Source organism: Symphalangus syndactylus, chromosome 3 (assembly GCF_028878055.3).
Source record: "Symphalangus syndactylus isolate Jambi chromosome 3, NHGRI_mSymSyn1-v2.1_pri, whole genome shotgun sequence".
NCBI classification, from domain to species: domain Eukaryota; kingdom Metazoa; phylum Chordata; class Mammalia; order Primates; family Hylobatidae; genus Symphalangus; species Symphalangus syndactylus.
The window spans coordinates 38,435,573-38,452,605 of record NC_072425.2 but is presented as its reverse complement, the minus strand read 5'-3'; the positions used below and the strand labels follow the sequence as shown (position 1 = coordinate 38,452,605).

At 38.7% G+C, this 17,033-nt stretch overlaps 1 long non-coding RNA gene across 1 annotated transcript in view; it reads left to right on the top strand.

Annotated features, from left to right (window-relative positions):
* The window catches only part of LOC129479059 (uncharacterized), a 396,214-nt gene that overhangs the window by 344,743 nt on the left and 34,438 nt on the right, over positions 1-17,033 (top strand). The window contains exon 7 of the long non-coding RNA XR_008656542.2: positions 5,946-6,057. This is a non-coding gene — a long non-coding RNA (uncharacterized lncRNA). The remainder of the gene's footprint in view (positions 1-5,945; positions 6,058-17,033) is intronic.

Sequence of the window (17,033 nt, the reverse complement as noted above, 5' to 3'; positions counted from 1 at the left end):
GAATCTACAAATAAAATCATTTCCATGGAACATTCTCCAGACCCAAGAAACTTCACCTATAATTTTTATAAATATTCAAGGAATAACACCAACCTTACGTAAAAAAAAATTCAGAAGAACAGAAAAAAGAGAAAATACTTCTATGTTATATTATAAATCCAGAATAATTCTGATACAAAATCTGATAAGAACATTACCAAAAAAGTAAAATCACAGATTTATGAGCATACATGTAAAAACACTAGTAAATTTCTATTAAAATAACAAAAATATTAGCAAATATATATATATATAAATAGCACACCACAGTCCAATTGGATGTTTCAAGAATAGAAGGACAGTGCAACAAACACCAATCCGTGCAATTCACCACCATGAGAGAAGCCATACCATTTACTTCATATAATGCAGAGAAAACATTTGCTAAAATTTAAAACCTCCTCATCAATTAAAAAAGAACCAATAAAACTTATTTTTAACAAAATCCAGCAAGCTTGGGGAAATAGAGAAAATTAATCTAAAATTTCTTCGGGAATGCAAATAGCTTGGAATAGCAAAAATAATCTTTAAGAAGAAAACCTTTAGAGGACATACCCTACTAGATAACAAGGCTTCTTTAGAGTAAGATATATTGATATGAAGGTTAGAAAAGAGATGAATAAAATAAAATAAAGAGTCTAGGAACAACACTATGCATGAACAATCTCAATATTTATGACTAAAATGCCACAGCGAAGCAAAAGGCTGATCTTCTCAATAAGCGGCGCTAGATCAGTTTTATGTTTTTATGAAAAAATAAACTTCTGTGCTGCAACATACATAGAAATCAAATCTAGATATATCTAGATAGCTTAATACAAGAGTTAAAGCAATAAAACTTTTACAATTTAACAGAATAAATATTTTTATGAACTTGGGATAGGTAATGATTTTTAAAATTAAACACAAATGGTATTACCATAAAAGAAAAGATTGACAAATTGGACTATAGAAAACATTATAACATCTATTAATTAAAAGACATACTACAGAATTGGTAAAGATAAATATAAGATTAAGATATGGTGAGGGAGTCATTCAGAATAACAAGCTTTTACTAAACAGTAACAAAAAGAAGGCATCAATAAAAACTAGCTAAGAACAATCTCTTCCAAACAATAAAAGAGGAAACACTTCTAAATGTATTTTATGAGGCTAGCATCACCTGACTGATACCGGAGTCAGACAAGAACACAACAAAAAGGTATAAAAAGAAAACTATAGGCCAATATCCCTGATGAAAACAGATGCAAAAATTCTCAATAAAATACTAGCAAAGTGAATTAAACTGCACACTAAAAGGGTTATACACCATGACAAGTAGAATTCATCCCTGGGATGCAAGGACAGTTCAATATATATAAATCAATGTATTATACCACATTGACAAAATGAAAGGAAAAAAATCACAAGATTATTTCAATAGATACAGGAAAAGTATTTGACAAAGTTCAGCATCCATTCATAATTAAATCTTCAACAAAATAAGTACAAAAAGAACTTTCCTCAACACAATTATAGCCATATATGAAATGCCCATGGCTAATATTATAATCAACTGTGGAAAAACTGACAGCTTTCCCTCTAATACCCAGCACAAGGCAAAGATGCTCACTCTCACGACCTCTACTCAACACAGTGCTAGAAGTCTTAGCTACAGTAATTAGAAAATAAAAAATAATAAAAGGTATCTAACTGAATAGGAAGTATAATTATCTCTTTGCAAATGACATGATCATATATGTAGAAAACCCTAAAGACTCAATGATTTTTAGAACAAATAAATGAATTCAGTAGATTTGCAAGATACTATTTCAACACACAAAGTCAGTTGCATTTCTATACCCAAACAATAAACTATCCAAAAAAGAAGAAAACAATTTCATTCACAATAGCAACAAAAAGAATAAAATATTTAGAAATAAACTTAACCAACGAGATGAAAAATAAAATTATAAAGCACTGATGAAGGAAATTAAAGACACTGAAAATTATAAAGCATCGAGGAAGAAAATTAAAGAAGACATATATAAACAGAAAGATTTCCCATGGCCATAGATTGGGAAAAAATAATATTCTTAAAATGTCCATATTGCCCTAAGTGATTTACTGATTCAATGCCATCCCTATCAAAATCCCAACGTCAAGCTTCATAGAAAGAAAAAATAACATTCCCAAAATGCATATGGAACCACAAAATACCCCGAATACCCAAAGCAATCACCAGAAAGAACAAAGTTGGAGACATCACACTTCTTTATTTTAAAGTATATTACAAACCTACAGTAAACAAAACAGCATGGTACCGGCATAGAAACAGACATATAGACCAATGGAACAGAATAGAAAGCCCATAAATAGAATAGAGAACCCAATGCATGGGTTCCTCCCGAAAGAAAATATTAAAATGTTGAGTAAAATGTAAAAAACTAATCATCATAAATTATAAGGAAAATGCAAACTAAAGCACAATTACATACCACCAAATAACACCCACCAGTATGGTGAAGTTAAATTAACTGACATTATCAAGTGTTGATGAAGATATGGAGGAACAGGAACCCTCACATGCTGTCTGTAAGAGTGTAGAGTAGTATAACCACTGTGAATGATTCTTTGATGGGGCATCTCCTAACTCTGAATGTGCACTTGATGACCAGCAGTTCCACTCCTAGATCATATTTAACACAAGAAGAAATCTTGGGATGAGATACCCCACCAGATACATATGCGCAAGTACGTGGTATACATATGAGCACAAAAGACAAGAACATAGCAACATTGTTACAATATCTAAAATTTGGACATAACCAAAATACTCACCAATAATAAAATCAGTTTAGTTATTTGTCACATATTCATATCATAGAATAGTAGGAAAATGAAAGTGTAACTACTTCACACAACTACATGGATCCATTTCACAAAATGTGAGGAAAATAAGCGAAAAATAAAAGAGTGTAATTTTATTTTCTTTCTCTCTGGCTCAAAAATAGACTAAAACTAGTCAGGCACGGTGACTCACACCTGTAATCCCAGCACTTTGGGAGGCTGAGGCAGACAGATTACCTGAGGTCAGCAGTTCAAGACCAGCCTGGCCAACATGATGAAACCCATCTCTACAAAAAATACAAAAATGTACCAGACATCGGTGGTGATGTGGTGGGTGCCTGTAACTCCAGCTACTTGGGAGGGTGAGGCAGGAGAATTCCTTGAACCTGGAAGGCAGATGTTGCAGTGAGCCAAGATCATGCCACTGCACTCCTGCCTGGGCGACAGAGCAAGACTCTGTCTCAAAAAAGGGGAAAAAAAAAAAAAAAAAAAAGGCTAAAACTAGTAATTCTTACCTTTGGTGGTAAAGGGCATGAGGAAGGCTCTTAGGATACATTTTATGACCTGTGAGGTAGATAACTGGGTGTTTAACTTTCTAAACTTTTATCACTTTTGCAGTTTTCTGTGTATATGTTATTTTTTGATAAAAACAGTAGATATATCAAAATATTTACAGTATGTATAACTGAGTTGTGGTCTCATAGATGGTTTTTGTTTTCTGTATGCTTTCATATACTTCTAAAATATGTAACATTTAAGCATTTGAAAGTGATTTGCATTTTCTAATCACTTTGATGAAACCTTCTCCTCTTGATCCCCTTTGCCCTTTCCCTAAGTCTATGCCTTAGAACTGTCTTGTGTCAACTATTCCAGTGGTCTCTTGATCAGTCTTCTTGTCTCTATTCTTGTAAATAGGAGGCAAAATTATCTACCAAATGCTGGTCAGTTCTGTGGTCTTTAAGAGAATTCCTTAACTTGGAAGCAATTGCTCTTAGTAGCCCTTTACCTGGTCCTCATTTTTTTTTGAAACCACAGCACAGCACACAAAACTAATGATACTCCTATGAACCACATGAAAATGGAAACGTTTTGAAGTGATAGAAGCCAGACACAAAGGTCATGTGTTATATGATTTCCTTGTATGAAATATCCAGAATAGGTAAATCCATAGAGATAAAATACAGACTATTGGCTGCCAGGGACCGAGAGTAAAGGGGTATAGAGGGAAACTGCTTAATGGTTACGGAGTTGTTATCAGCTGAATTGTAATACCTCCTGCAAAAGAAAAATTGATATTTTAAAGTCATAACCCAAAGTACTTAAGAAAGTAACTCTATTTGGAGACAGGGTCTTTACAGAGGTAGATAAGTTAAAATGCGGCCAATTATAGTTGGCCCTCCTCCAATGTGACAGATACCCTTTTAAGAAGAGGAAATTTGGACACAGACACATACAAAGGGAGGACCGTGTGAAAACACAGGGAGAAGACAGCCATTGACAGGCCAAGGAGAGAGGCCTGGAACAGATCCTCCCTCATGGCCCTCAGCAGAAACAAGCCTGCTGACACCTTGATCTTGAACTTCCAGCCTCCAGAACTGTGAAAAAATGATTTTTTTTGTTATTTAATCCACCCAGTGTCTGGCACTTTTTAATAGCAGTCCTAGCAAACTAACTCAGGGGTTTTGTATTGGAGTGACTGAAATGTTTTAAAACTAGGTAAAAGTTGGTGTTTGCATAACACTGTGAATGTACTGAATGTAAGTGAGTTGGTTACTTCAAAGGAGTTAATTTTATGTCATGTGAATGCCATGTCAATAAATTAAAAAGAAAAGACACCCCCCCCCAACCCCACCCAGCTTTCTTACCACACACCAGTCAGCCAGGCAATTTTCCCTTACAAATGAAAGCAAAAGACTGGAGGTTTATTCTCCAGAGAAGGTAAAAACAAAGACACTCTGCACTGCCTTCAAGAAATCATGAGGAATTTTGAGAGGCCATTGTCAAATTAGCCCATCATTAAATGTTAAAGTATATCAACTTAAATTATATTAAAGGCACAGACAATAAATACTCAAAATCCTCACTTCCTAATAATTTTACTATCTTTTATTATTATCAGCAGTTTTGAGGTTATTTGTATCTACTGTCTATCTGCAGTGGAAATACTTCATAATGATGTGACACTTCCCATCTCTTCTCAGCTTTACTTCAGTGGTATCATGTTTGTACCTTGACATTTTTTGTGGTGGAAACTTTTACTCCATGGAAATCATCAAAAACTACAAATCAGGACACTCCTTTCCCCCCACCCTCCCTGCCTCCATTCTCAGAGCCGGTTGTTAAACCTCTACTAGCACCCTGCTGCTAACAAATTCTAAGTATCATGGAGGTAAATCATAGTCTTGGACAAACAAGAATCCCCAACAGAAACAGCCTTTGGAAATGCTCTTCCACATTTCCTCACTGTATCCTGGCTTCCTCCTTGTTCACCACAGTGCTGTTGCCCCTGGAAGCCACCTCGCATCAGCCAGGGAGAGCGAGGGCCCTGGCAACAGTCCTGCATGCTCAGGTGAGCTCCTGGGAGAAGCTGCATCCCCAGCGGTGGCACTGACAGCTGGGGACACTCCCCACAGTGATGGCAAAACCATCTAGTGCTCGGGGCCTTTGCAGCTCCTGGCTGCCATGCTGGCGGCATCCTCTTGGCTGCCACTCGCTGGCCTGGCTCTCAGCTTCCTCTGTGTCAAGGCAGGAGCAGCAGGCACTGAGCCACTCTAAATGTTTGCTGGAGATGGAGCAACCTGGCCTGGTCACAGCTGCAGCCGTGCTTCCTGCCAGAACCTCTCAGCAGCTGAGTCAGTGGGTTCATTGGTGGGATGGGAAGAAGCAGTCCATGAAAGGGCCTCCCAAGGTGAGCCTGGCTCTGCCAGCCAAACAAGGGATATTTGTGCTCCTTACCTGGGAAACAGACGTAGAGGTCAAAGGGTAGGCTTAAAGCCATAGTCATCATTCCCTATCTGGAGCCACCAAACCTGCCTCTCTCACTGGGGTAAAAGTGTTGACTTCTTTCTCAACAGGGAGTGGCAAATCAAAGGCATTGCAGCCTCTTTCATCACTGCCGATTGCTGATGCCAACCATGTGCCAAGTGCTTAATACATCACCTTAAATCTTCTCATCCACCCTCAGAGGTAAGTGTTATTTTCCCTGTTTTACAGATGAAGAAAATCGGGCTGAGGAAATTACTTGAATAAACTCTCAAGGATAGTTTGTGATAGAGCCTGGATTCAAGCTCAAATTCCTCAGATTCCAAAGACAGTGCTCTTCCTGCTGTACTGCCCCTGTTCAGATCCTCCCATCTGGACTGGTTCAGACCTTTCCATGTGGATGGCTGCTGCCTGTTCACCTCTCCCGCCCCTCTTCCCCTGTTTCCACATATCCTACACACCACAGTCAAATTAATCTCTGTCTAAAGATCTAGATACAGACGCAGACAGATGCAGATATAGACATAGGCATAGAAATTGACATAAACATTGACTTAGACATGGACATGGACATGACCGTAGACATGGACATTGACTTAGACAGAAACATGGACAAATATTTTGATGAAAGAAAGATTCAAAAGGTCAGGAATCATGTCTGATTCATTTTGTGTCCCTAGAATCTATCACAGTACCTGTTTCAGAGCAAGGAAGGTCTCCAAAAATACTGGTGGAGTTAAACCGAATGGACTATCGTTTCCCAAATAAAGTATTGGTGACTCCTACCAAATAATAGTATTAGGTACAGAGCCCTCACGTCAGCATCTGGAACTCTCCCCATCTGACCCCACCTGACCTTTCTCATATTAACTACACATAGCCTGCACTCTAAGCATACATGACTCCTTCGTGTTCCCTAAGCCCGACCTTGAACTTTCTTACCTCCATGTCATTGTTCATAAGTTCTTCCATTTAAAGGGCCCTCTTTAGCCCCATCTATCCCTTCTAAAATGTCATGGCCCATTTAAAATACTACTTCCTCCTTGAAGTGTCTCTCTTTATCTCTTTATGAATGTAACGTTTCTGTCTTCTGAATCCCTTAGAGCTGTATATCTTTCTATGGCCTAACCTTTCTCTGACATAGATTTTAATCATTGAGATAATAATTCCTCTTGTCTGGAATGTCCTTCATCCAGACTCTTTTTTACGTTCATGATTCAGTCTAATATCACCTCCTCTGTGAAGCCTTTCCAGCTCTCCCAGGCCAGTTAGTCACTCCCATCTAAATGCTTCTGGAGCATCTGAACATCCTCCATTGAAGTACTGGTCATCATGGTTATGGCACAATTGCTGTTATCTCTCAACTGCCAAGTGCCTGAGAGATATAGGTGGTACCTTCTTGGACTTTGTCTTTATGGTTTCCACCACAGTTTCAGCAGTAATTGGTAAATGAATAAGTGAAAGACAAGAAAGACGCTGTCCCATTTTTTTGTGCTTCCAATCTTCTTTCTCTACCATTCTACCTGTTTGCCTTCTGTTATCAGTATGCTATTTGTAGGATCACAGGTGGAGCCATGGGAAACAAAAAAATAAGAAAAACTAAGCAGCACTCAGAAATACAGGAAAACACAATAGATCCTCTGATCTGAGGGCACAAAAGCCAGGTTATCACTTACAATTAGAATCAATGGTTTTCATCAAATGAGTTGGTGGTAATGACTGTTAATTTATTTGTAGTTTCAGTATTATTTCCCTCAAACAACAAGAACAAAAAAATAAAAAATAAAAATAAAAAAACACTAGGGCCTGGACTGGTGGCTCATGCCTGTTTTCCCAGCATTTTAGCAGGCAGAGGCAGGCAGATCACTTGAGGTCAGGAATTCGAGACCAGCCTGGCCAACATGATGAAACCCTGTCTCTACTAAAAATGCCAATTAGCTGGGCGTGGTGGCATGCACCTGTAATCCCACCTGCTCAGGAGGCTGAGACAAGAGAATCACCTGAACCTGGGAGGCAGAGGTTGCAGTGAGCCAAAATCGAGCCACTGCACTCCAGTCTGGTTGGCAGAGAGAGACTCTGTCTCGGGGAAAAAAAAAACCTAGAATATTATACTGGTTTATAATATATTTTGAATCCATTGTTCAAGATCACAGGTATGTCCCTTAAAGGAACAGCTGACTTGCGACATATGGGCAAGGAAATGTGTATTTTTATTAGAAGGTTATCCCTAGGCAGAAGCTGATAAGAAACACTTAAATGAATAGAGAGCACCAATTGGTAGAGGAACACAAAAGCCTTACTTGCAGGTGATGTATCTGTCATCTTACCTCCCACCACTTGGGGCAGCATAAAATGAGTTTTCCTGATTCATTTTAAAGACAAAACAGTTCAAAACAGTCAAGTCACAAATTCAACATCGCAAAACAGACAAATAGATTTGTGGTTACTGCCTCTGGTTTTCTAGAAAACCAGAGGCAGTAGAAGAACCATAAGTAGTAGACAAACTGGCCTTATCACCAGGGTCCTAATATGTCTTTTTTCCTCCCTTCTGTGCCTTTACCCTGGACCATCTCTTCTTCCTAGGAATCCCTGCTTCATATAATTTAATGAGCATATTAGCAAACATTAGCTAAATCCTCCCAAAGATCTTTATGAGGCTGGTGTCCTCATCCCTGTTTTACAGATGAGGCTAGTTGTTAAGACTTCACAGTCCTATAGCTGTTGAACCTAGGTCTGAAACCCTGGACTTTTCCTGTTTCAATATCTGTCTCCACCATTTTCCTTTGTAAAACGCACACCCAAGGCACAACTCAAGGACATCCCAAAAGTGTCCTGATCATTCCTGGAAGGAGACCTTTTGTTCCCGAAATGTCCGTGGACTCCGATAGCAGTACTTTTAGTCACAAGCATTAATAATAGGCGAATGTTCCTTGTCCCAGATGCCCATGAGACATCAGCTTCTTGAGGGCAAGGATTGTGTATCTTTCTAGCCTTTATCTATGAATTCAATATTTTCCATGAGAAATGCATGTCAGGTATTCAAGAAAGTCAGAGAAACCTAGGGTTACTTTCAGCAATTAAAGCCTCTGGCCATAATTTGATGAATTAAAACTGCATGAAAGCAGAAGAAAACATTGAAAGTGCTTTGCTTATATAAATGCATTAATTATTGCCCTATATTCTAGCTTTCATATGAAGTTACAATTGATATTAAACTCAAGGAGGAAATGTAAAGACCCCAAAATGGCTAAACTATGTTAACTTGTGGCCCATATTGAGCTGGAAACACAAGTCAAAAGGTCTTCCTACTGACATAACTTTACTTACCTCAGTCTGTGACACATAATCATGCTTAATAAACATTAATTTGATAGACAGATGAGTTGATAAATGGACACAGTGATGCATGAAACATGTAAGTGAGTATGTAAACAAAACAATATTGCTTCTTTTTAGTAATGATTTTTGAGGAATATTAATAATAATGCTTTAAACCAAACTAATCCAAACAATGCCATCCCTGGTAAGTTGTCTACAAACAAAGCAAAGCTCCCATGATCTCTGTAATTCTGTTTTGACAGTATGGCTTCTGTGTCTGAAATATCTACAATCCCATTGTTTACCATAGCACCTTAACTGGGTGATTTAAATGAGTAGAGATTGCTTTTACATTTTTCTACAATTATTTAAATGCACATTTCAATTTTCCTGAATTGTGCAAAAGTAATTTGGAAGATTAATTTCTGAAAATACCTGCTGGAATTTGCATACACCAAGGATAATTATTATTGATATTTGCATAGTTCTCCCTGCCCACGTGCATGCACTATTACCAACTGCTATATAACCCATGAAATTGAAGAAGTTGCTGTCAGTACAATATGGATTCATCAATAAATGTTCAGCCTCATAGAAGAAAAACAAACTTCACTGTTCAGCTGTAGAAATGTGTCATTTCATTTTATTTATTTATTTGGGGGCAGAATCTGCAAAGATAAATCCAAAGCAAAATAATGTGGCAGTCTTGTGCAATAAAGATTAATGTTATTGCAAAGAACCTCTGAGATTCCTAAGAGGTTGAAAACCCCATTGAAAAAGCTAGAAAAGCAATAGGAATTGGGGAATCTTCGTGGGGAAAAGAAAGGAAATAGGCCGGGGTCAGTGGCTCATGCCTATAATCCCAGCACTCTGGGAGGCAGAGGTGGGCAGATCATGAGGTCAGGAGTTCGAAACCAGCCTAATCAACATGGCGAAACCCTATCTCTAAATACCAAAATTAGCTGGCCACGGTGGCACGTGCCTGTAATCCCAGCTTCTTAGGGGGCTGAGGCAGGAGAATCACTTGAACCCAGAAGGCGGAGGTTGCAGTGAGCTGAGATCGTGCCACTGCACTCCAGCCTGGGCAACAGAACAAGACTCCATCTCAAAAAAACAAAACAAAACAAAACAAAAAAAAAACAAAGTAAATATACCCTTGCTACAGAGGGTTGGGGTATTAGAGTGTAGTCAGAGAGCTATGCCACACATGGCAGAAAGAAAATTCACAGAGATTTGGACTGTGGGAATCACAAATTCTTGATGAATGTATGGATAGGTTAATTAAATGCTTATAAGGTGTTACACAGGAATGTGACATTTCTTTCCTTTAATCTGTTTGGGTGGCAAAACCAAATGGAAAGAAATATGGACAGAAATTATGCAGGAGAATAATAATAGAAAATACTTCTATAACACCTATTGTGTGGTAGGCATTCTTTTTTTTTTTTTTTTTTTTGAGACAGCGTCTCACTCTGTTGCCCAGGCTGGAGTGCTGTGGCGCGATCTCAGCTCACTGCAACCTCTGCCTCCCAGGTTCAAGCAATTCCCTGCCTCAGACTCCCAAGTAGCTGGGACTACAGGTGCCTGTGGTAGGCATTCTATTAATAGCTATATCTATGTATATATTTAATTCTTATAATAAATAGTTATAGGAATAATATTTAATTCTCATAATAAATATTCATTCATTCATTTAGTTCACCAACTTCAGAAACATTTTGTGTATTTGGCATGTTATAAGGGACTGTGAGAAGCTACAGAGATACACAGATCAAGTCCTTACCCTCAAGCAGCTCACAGCAAATGACACAAAACAGATGTCAAATGTACTTTTATAAATATGTATATTATATATATGGGTGAAATAACAGTTGACTCTGCTAGGAACTGGAAAGAAGTTCTTAGAGGAAACAAGAGTGGCATTTAAAAAAATAAATAGGCAATTTCCAAATCAATAAGAACAGAAAATCATATTGGTATGTTGGGCATCATGCACAAAAACATGGTGCTATGAAATGGCATGCCTTGTTTATTACATCATAAATATCTCATTGCAGCTGGCAGTGGGAGAAGAGGAAAAGACATAGATGACCAAGGCCTTGAGTGCCTTATGGGCAATACTGAGCCACTGAAAGATTTTAACCCTTTTCCTATTTAGAAAAAAAATGATGCAGCTCACTGCCAGCACTCATTTAATTTTACGTAAATACACTCTTTGAGGGTCAAGCAAATCTGACTGATTTTCAATGTGAAAATAAAACATAAAAACCATTTTTGGAGTTATTTCAGACAGAACTAATATAAAAATTGTCTGAATCATCAGAATCATCTATTTCAGATAAATCAGATTCATCAAATGAATCTTTGGCCAACAACTGTTCGAGGACGATGTTAACATCACAGGTAGAAATGCTATTTTTTTCTAGGATTTGACATTTTCAGTGATCAATAATTACTATATTTCAGAAATGGAAATACCACTACTAAAAACAGAATGCTATAAACACAGCGATGTCTTTTGTTCCTAAAGTCAATATACTAGAGTGAGGCAAAAATGATAATAAAAGCCAGATATTTCATGGCAAAGGTTATCACACAGTAAACATTGCAGCTGCAAGTGACTCTGGCAAGTATTCTCAAGGCAAATGGGAAAAGTTAAACAATAAAAATGACATGGATAGGTTCCATCTTCAAAGGATCTCTCCAGGAACTCTACAGAGAATGGGCTTATAGCGTTAATTCTAGAAGAAGGTAAGTTGTTGCAATTTAAAATATGACCAAGGAATAAAATATATTATATATATGTATATTATATAGGTACAATATATGTATAATATAATGGTGTATAATAAATATATTTATCAAAAATATATTACGTATTGTGCATATATAATATATATAGGTGAGAATGTAAGTTGTTGGAATTTAAAATATGACCAGGGAATAAAATATCATATTATATATATGTATAATGTACTATATATATATTTTATGTACTATAGATAACATACAAATATATGCATATAATATATAGTATGTATACTATATATTATATATTTATGCAATATATAATATATACAATATATACTATAGTATGTATATAATAGATACATATATAATATAGATATATAACATGTATATAATGTACATTATACAAATATATATTATATGCATATTATATATGTGCCTATCATTGGCTGGTATATCAAGAAAAGTTTCAATTTCTCGGGGGGGGCGGGGCCGAGATGGCCGACTAGAAGCAGCTGCGAGCTCCCATCAAAAAGAACCATAATCAGCATGTGAATCCTGCACCGGCAACCCAGGTATCCACGCTCTCTCATCAGAACAGTCTAGGTGGCTGGCATGATCCACAGAGAGGAGGGAAGAGAGCTGTGGTGTGGGGGCCCACCTGAGAGCCACACGGGGCAGGGGAGCCCCTACTCCCTAGCCAAGGGAGGTGGTAAGTGAGTGTGCTACCCAGGTGGGGAAACGGTGCTTTTTCCATGGAACTGTGCAACACATGGATAGGAAAATCCCACTCGCGAACCCATGCCATCAGGGCCTAGGTTCCCAACCCTAGAGCCACGCAGATTCTCAACAGACTCTGCCTGCTGTCTAAGCCATTTGAGCTCCTTGGGGGAGGGGCAGCAGCCAGCAATGGGACACATAACTGACTAACACACTAAGCGGGGAAGGGTGGCATCCATCTCTATAGCTCCAGGCTGCACTATTCCCTTGTTGGAGCCAGGGAGGCTGGGTGGCTTGGTCCCAAGAACTGTCCCCCACAGCCCAACACACCTACTGTGACAGACTGTGGCCAGAGAACCTCTTCAGGCCTGACCCTGACCAATCCTTCCTTACTAGGCAGGGCCTCCCTGAAGGAACTCCAACAACTCCAGCCAGAGGCTCAGGGACAGAACTCTGATCTCCCTGGGCCTGATCCCCTAGGGGCAGGGGTGGCCACAGTCTCTGCTGACTAGCAGACTTAGCCTTTTCTCCTGGTAGTTCTGAGGAAGCCAGGCAGCCCAGACTAGTGGGTTTCCCCTGAGTGAAGCACACCCCCTCCACAGAGAGAGAGTCAAAGTGCTTTGTTAAACAGGTCCTGTTCCCCCTGCCACCAAACTGGGTGAGACCCTCCAACAGGGTCGTAAGAAAGACGCCCTGGATAGGATTGATCCTACTGGCATAAGGTTGGTGCCCCTCGAGGACAAAGATCCCAAAAGAAGGAGCAGGTACTAATCTTTGCTGTTCTCCAGCCTCCTTGAGTGACATTTCCAGGCCTGAGAGCAACAGATGAATAGGGCCTGAAGTGAACTCCCAGCAAACACAGCAGCCCTACAGAAAAGGGACCTAACAATTGAAAGAAAAACAAACAGAAAGCAACAATAACAGCATCAACAACAACAAAAAAAGCCCCCACAAAAACCCCATCGAAGGGTCAGCAGCCTCAAAGATCGAAACTAGACAAACTCATGAAGATGAGAAAGAATCAAGAAAAAGCAACACTGAAAACCCAAAAGGCCAGAGTGCCTCTTCTCCTCCAAATGATTGCAACACCTCTCCAGCAAGGCACAGAACTGGACGGAGGGTGAGATGGATGAATTGACAGAAGAAGGCTTCAGAAGATAGATAATAAAAAACTCCACTGGGAGCTAAAGAAGCATGTTCTAACCCAATGCAAATAAGCTAAAACCTTGATGATAAAAGGTTAGAGGAGCTGCTAACTAGAATAACTAGTTTAGAGAAGAACATAAATGACTTGATGGAACTGAAAAACACAGCAAGTGAACTTCAGGAAGCATACACAAGTATCAATAACTGAATTCAACCAAGCCGAAGAAAGGATATCGGAGTTTGAAGACTACCTTGCTAAAATAAGGCATGCAGACAAGATTAGAGAAAAAAGAATGAAAAGGAACAAACAAAGCCTTCAGGAAATACGGGACTATGTAAAAAGACCAAACCTAGGGTTGATTGGAGTACCTGATGGAGACGGGAGAATGGAAACAAGCTGGAAAACACACTTCAGGATATTATACAGGATAACTTCCCCAACATAGCAAGACAGGCCAACATGCAAATTCAGGAAATACAGAGAACACCACTAAGATACTCCACGAGAAGATCAACCCCAAGACACAAAATCTTCAGATTCTCCAAGCTCAAAATGAAGGAAAAAATGTTAAAGGCAGCCAGAGAGAAAGGCCAGGTCACCTACAAAGGGAAGCCCATCAGACTAACAGCAGATCTCTCAGCAGAAACCCTACAAGCCAGAAGAGATTGGAAGCCAATATTCAACATTCTTAAAGAAAAAATTTTCAGCCCAGAATCTCATATGCAGCCAAACTAAACTTCATAAGTGGAGGAGAAATAAAATCCTTTCCAGAAAAGCAACTACTGAGGGATTTTGTCACAAGCAACTACTGAGAGATTTTGTGAGAGCCTGCCTTACAAGAGATCCTGAAGGAAGCACTAAATATGGAAAGAAAAAAACAGTACCAGGCACTGGAAAACCACACCAAAATATAAAGAACAATGACACTCTGAAGAAACTGCATCAACTAGTGTGCAAAATAACCAGCTAGCGTCATGATGGCAGCATCAAATTCACACATAATACTACTGACCTTAAATGTACTGATGAAATGCCCCAATTAAAAAACACAGACTGTCAAATTGGATAGAGTCAAGACCAATTGGTGTGCTGTATTCAGGAGACCCATCTCACATGCAGAGACACACATAGGCTCAAAAGAAAGGGATGGAGGAAATTTACCAAGAGAGAAAATTTACCAAGCAAATGGAAAGTAAAAAAAAAAAAAAAATGGGTTGCCTACCTAGTCTCTGACAAAATGGACTTCAAACCAACAAATATCAAAAAAAGACGAAGAAGAGCATTACCTAATGATAAAGGGAATAATTCAACAAGAAGAGCTAACTATCCTAAATATATATGCACCCAATACAGTAGCACCCAGATTCATAAAACAAGTTCTTAGAGATCTGCAAAGACACTTAGACTCCCACACAATAATAGTGGGAGACTTTATTTTGATTGTTTTTGAGACAGAGTCTTGCTTTTGTCACCCGGGCTGGAGTGCAATGGTGCCATCTCAGCTCACTACAACCTCCACCTCCCGGGTTCAAGCAATTCTCCTGCCTTAGCCTCCTGAGTAGCTGGGATTACAGGCACTCGCCACAACATCTGGCTAATTTTTTTGTATTTTTAGTAGAGACGGGGTTTCACCATGTTGGCCAGGCTGGTCTCAAACTCCTGACCTCAGATGATCTGCCCTCCTTGGCCTCCCAAAGTGCTGGAATATCAGGCGTGAGCCACTGTGCCCAGCAATAGTGGGAGACTTTAACTCCACACTGTCAGTATTAGATCAAGGAGACAGAAAATTAACAAGGATATTCAGGACTTGAACTCAGCTCTGGATCAAGTGGACCTAATAGACATCCACAGAACTCTCCACCCCAAATCAACAGAATATACATTCTTCTCAATGCCACATGGCACTTATTCTAAAATTGACCACATCATTGGAAGTAAAACACTCCTAAGCAAATGCAAAAGAATGGAAATCATAGCAAACAGTCCTCAGACCACAGTGCAATCAAATTAGAACTCAGGATTAAGAAACTCACTCAAAACCACACAATTACATGGAAGTTGAACAGCCTGCTCCTGAATGACTCCTGGGCATATAATAAAATTAAGGCAGAAATCAATAAGTTCTTTGAAACCAATGAGAACAAAGCAACAACATACCACAATCTCTGGGACATAACTAAAGCAGTGTTAAGAGAGAAATTTATAGCACTAAATGCCTACATCAGAAAGCTAGAAAGATCTCAAATCATATCCGAACATCACAATTAAAAGAACTAGAGAGGCAAGAGCAAACTAATTAAAAAGCTAGCAGAAGATAGATAAGAAATAACTAAGATCAGAGCAGAATTGAAGGAGATAGAGACAAGAAAAAGCACCCCCCCCAAAAAAAAATCAATGAATCTAGGAGCTGGTTTTTTGGAAAACAAAAACAAAAACAAAATAGACTGCAAAATAGACTAAGAAAGAGGAAAAGATAGAAGATTCAAATAGACACAATAAAAAATGATAAAGGGATATCACCACTAAACTCACAGAAATACAAACTACCGTGAGAGAGTACTATAAACACCTCTACACAAATAAACTAGAAAATCTAGAAGAAATTGATAAATTCCTGGATATATACACCCTCCCAAGACTAAACCAGGAAAAAGTCAAATCCCTGAATAGACCAATAACAAGTACTGAAATTGAGGCAGTAATTAATAGCCTACCAACCAAAAAAAGTCAGTCTAGACAGATTCATAGCTGAATTCTACCAGAGGTACAAAGAGGCGCTGGTACCATTTCTTCTAAAACTACTGCAAACATTTGAAAAGGAGGGACTCCTCCCTAACTCATTTTATGAAGCCAGCATCATCCTGATACCAAAACCTGGCAGAGACACAACAACAACAAAAAAACTTCAGGCCAATCTGCCTGATGAACACTGATGCCAACATTCTCAATAAAATACTGGCAAACCAAATCCAGCAGCACATCAAAAAACTTACTTACCCACCATGATCAAGTCGGCTTCATCCCTGGAATGCAAGTCTGGTTCAACATTTGCAAATCAATAAACTTAATCCGTCACATAAACAGAACCAAAGACAAAAAATACACGATTATGTCAATAGATGCAGAAAAGGCCTTTGATAAAATTCAACATCCCTTCATGCTAAAAACTGTCAATAAACTAGGTATCGGTGGAACATATCTCGAATAGTAAGAACTATTTATGACAAACTCACAGCAAATATAATAG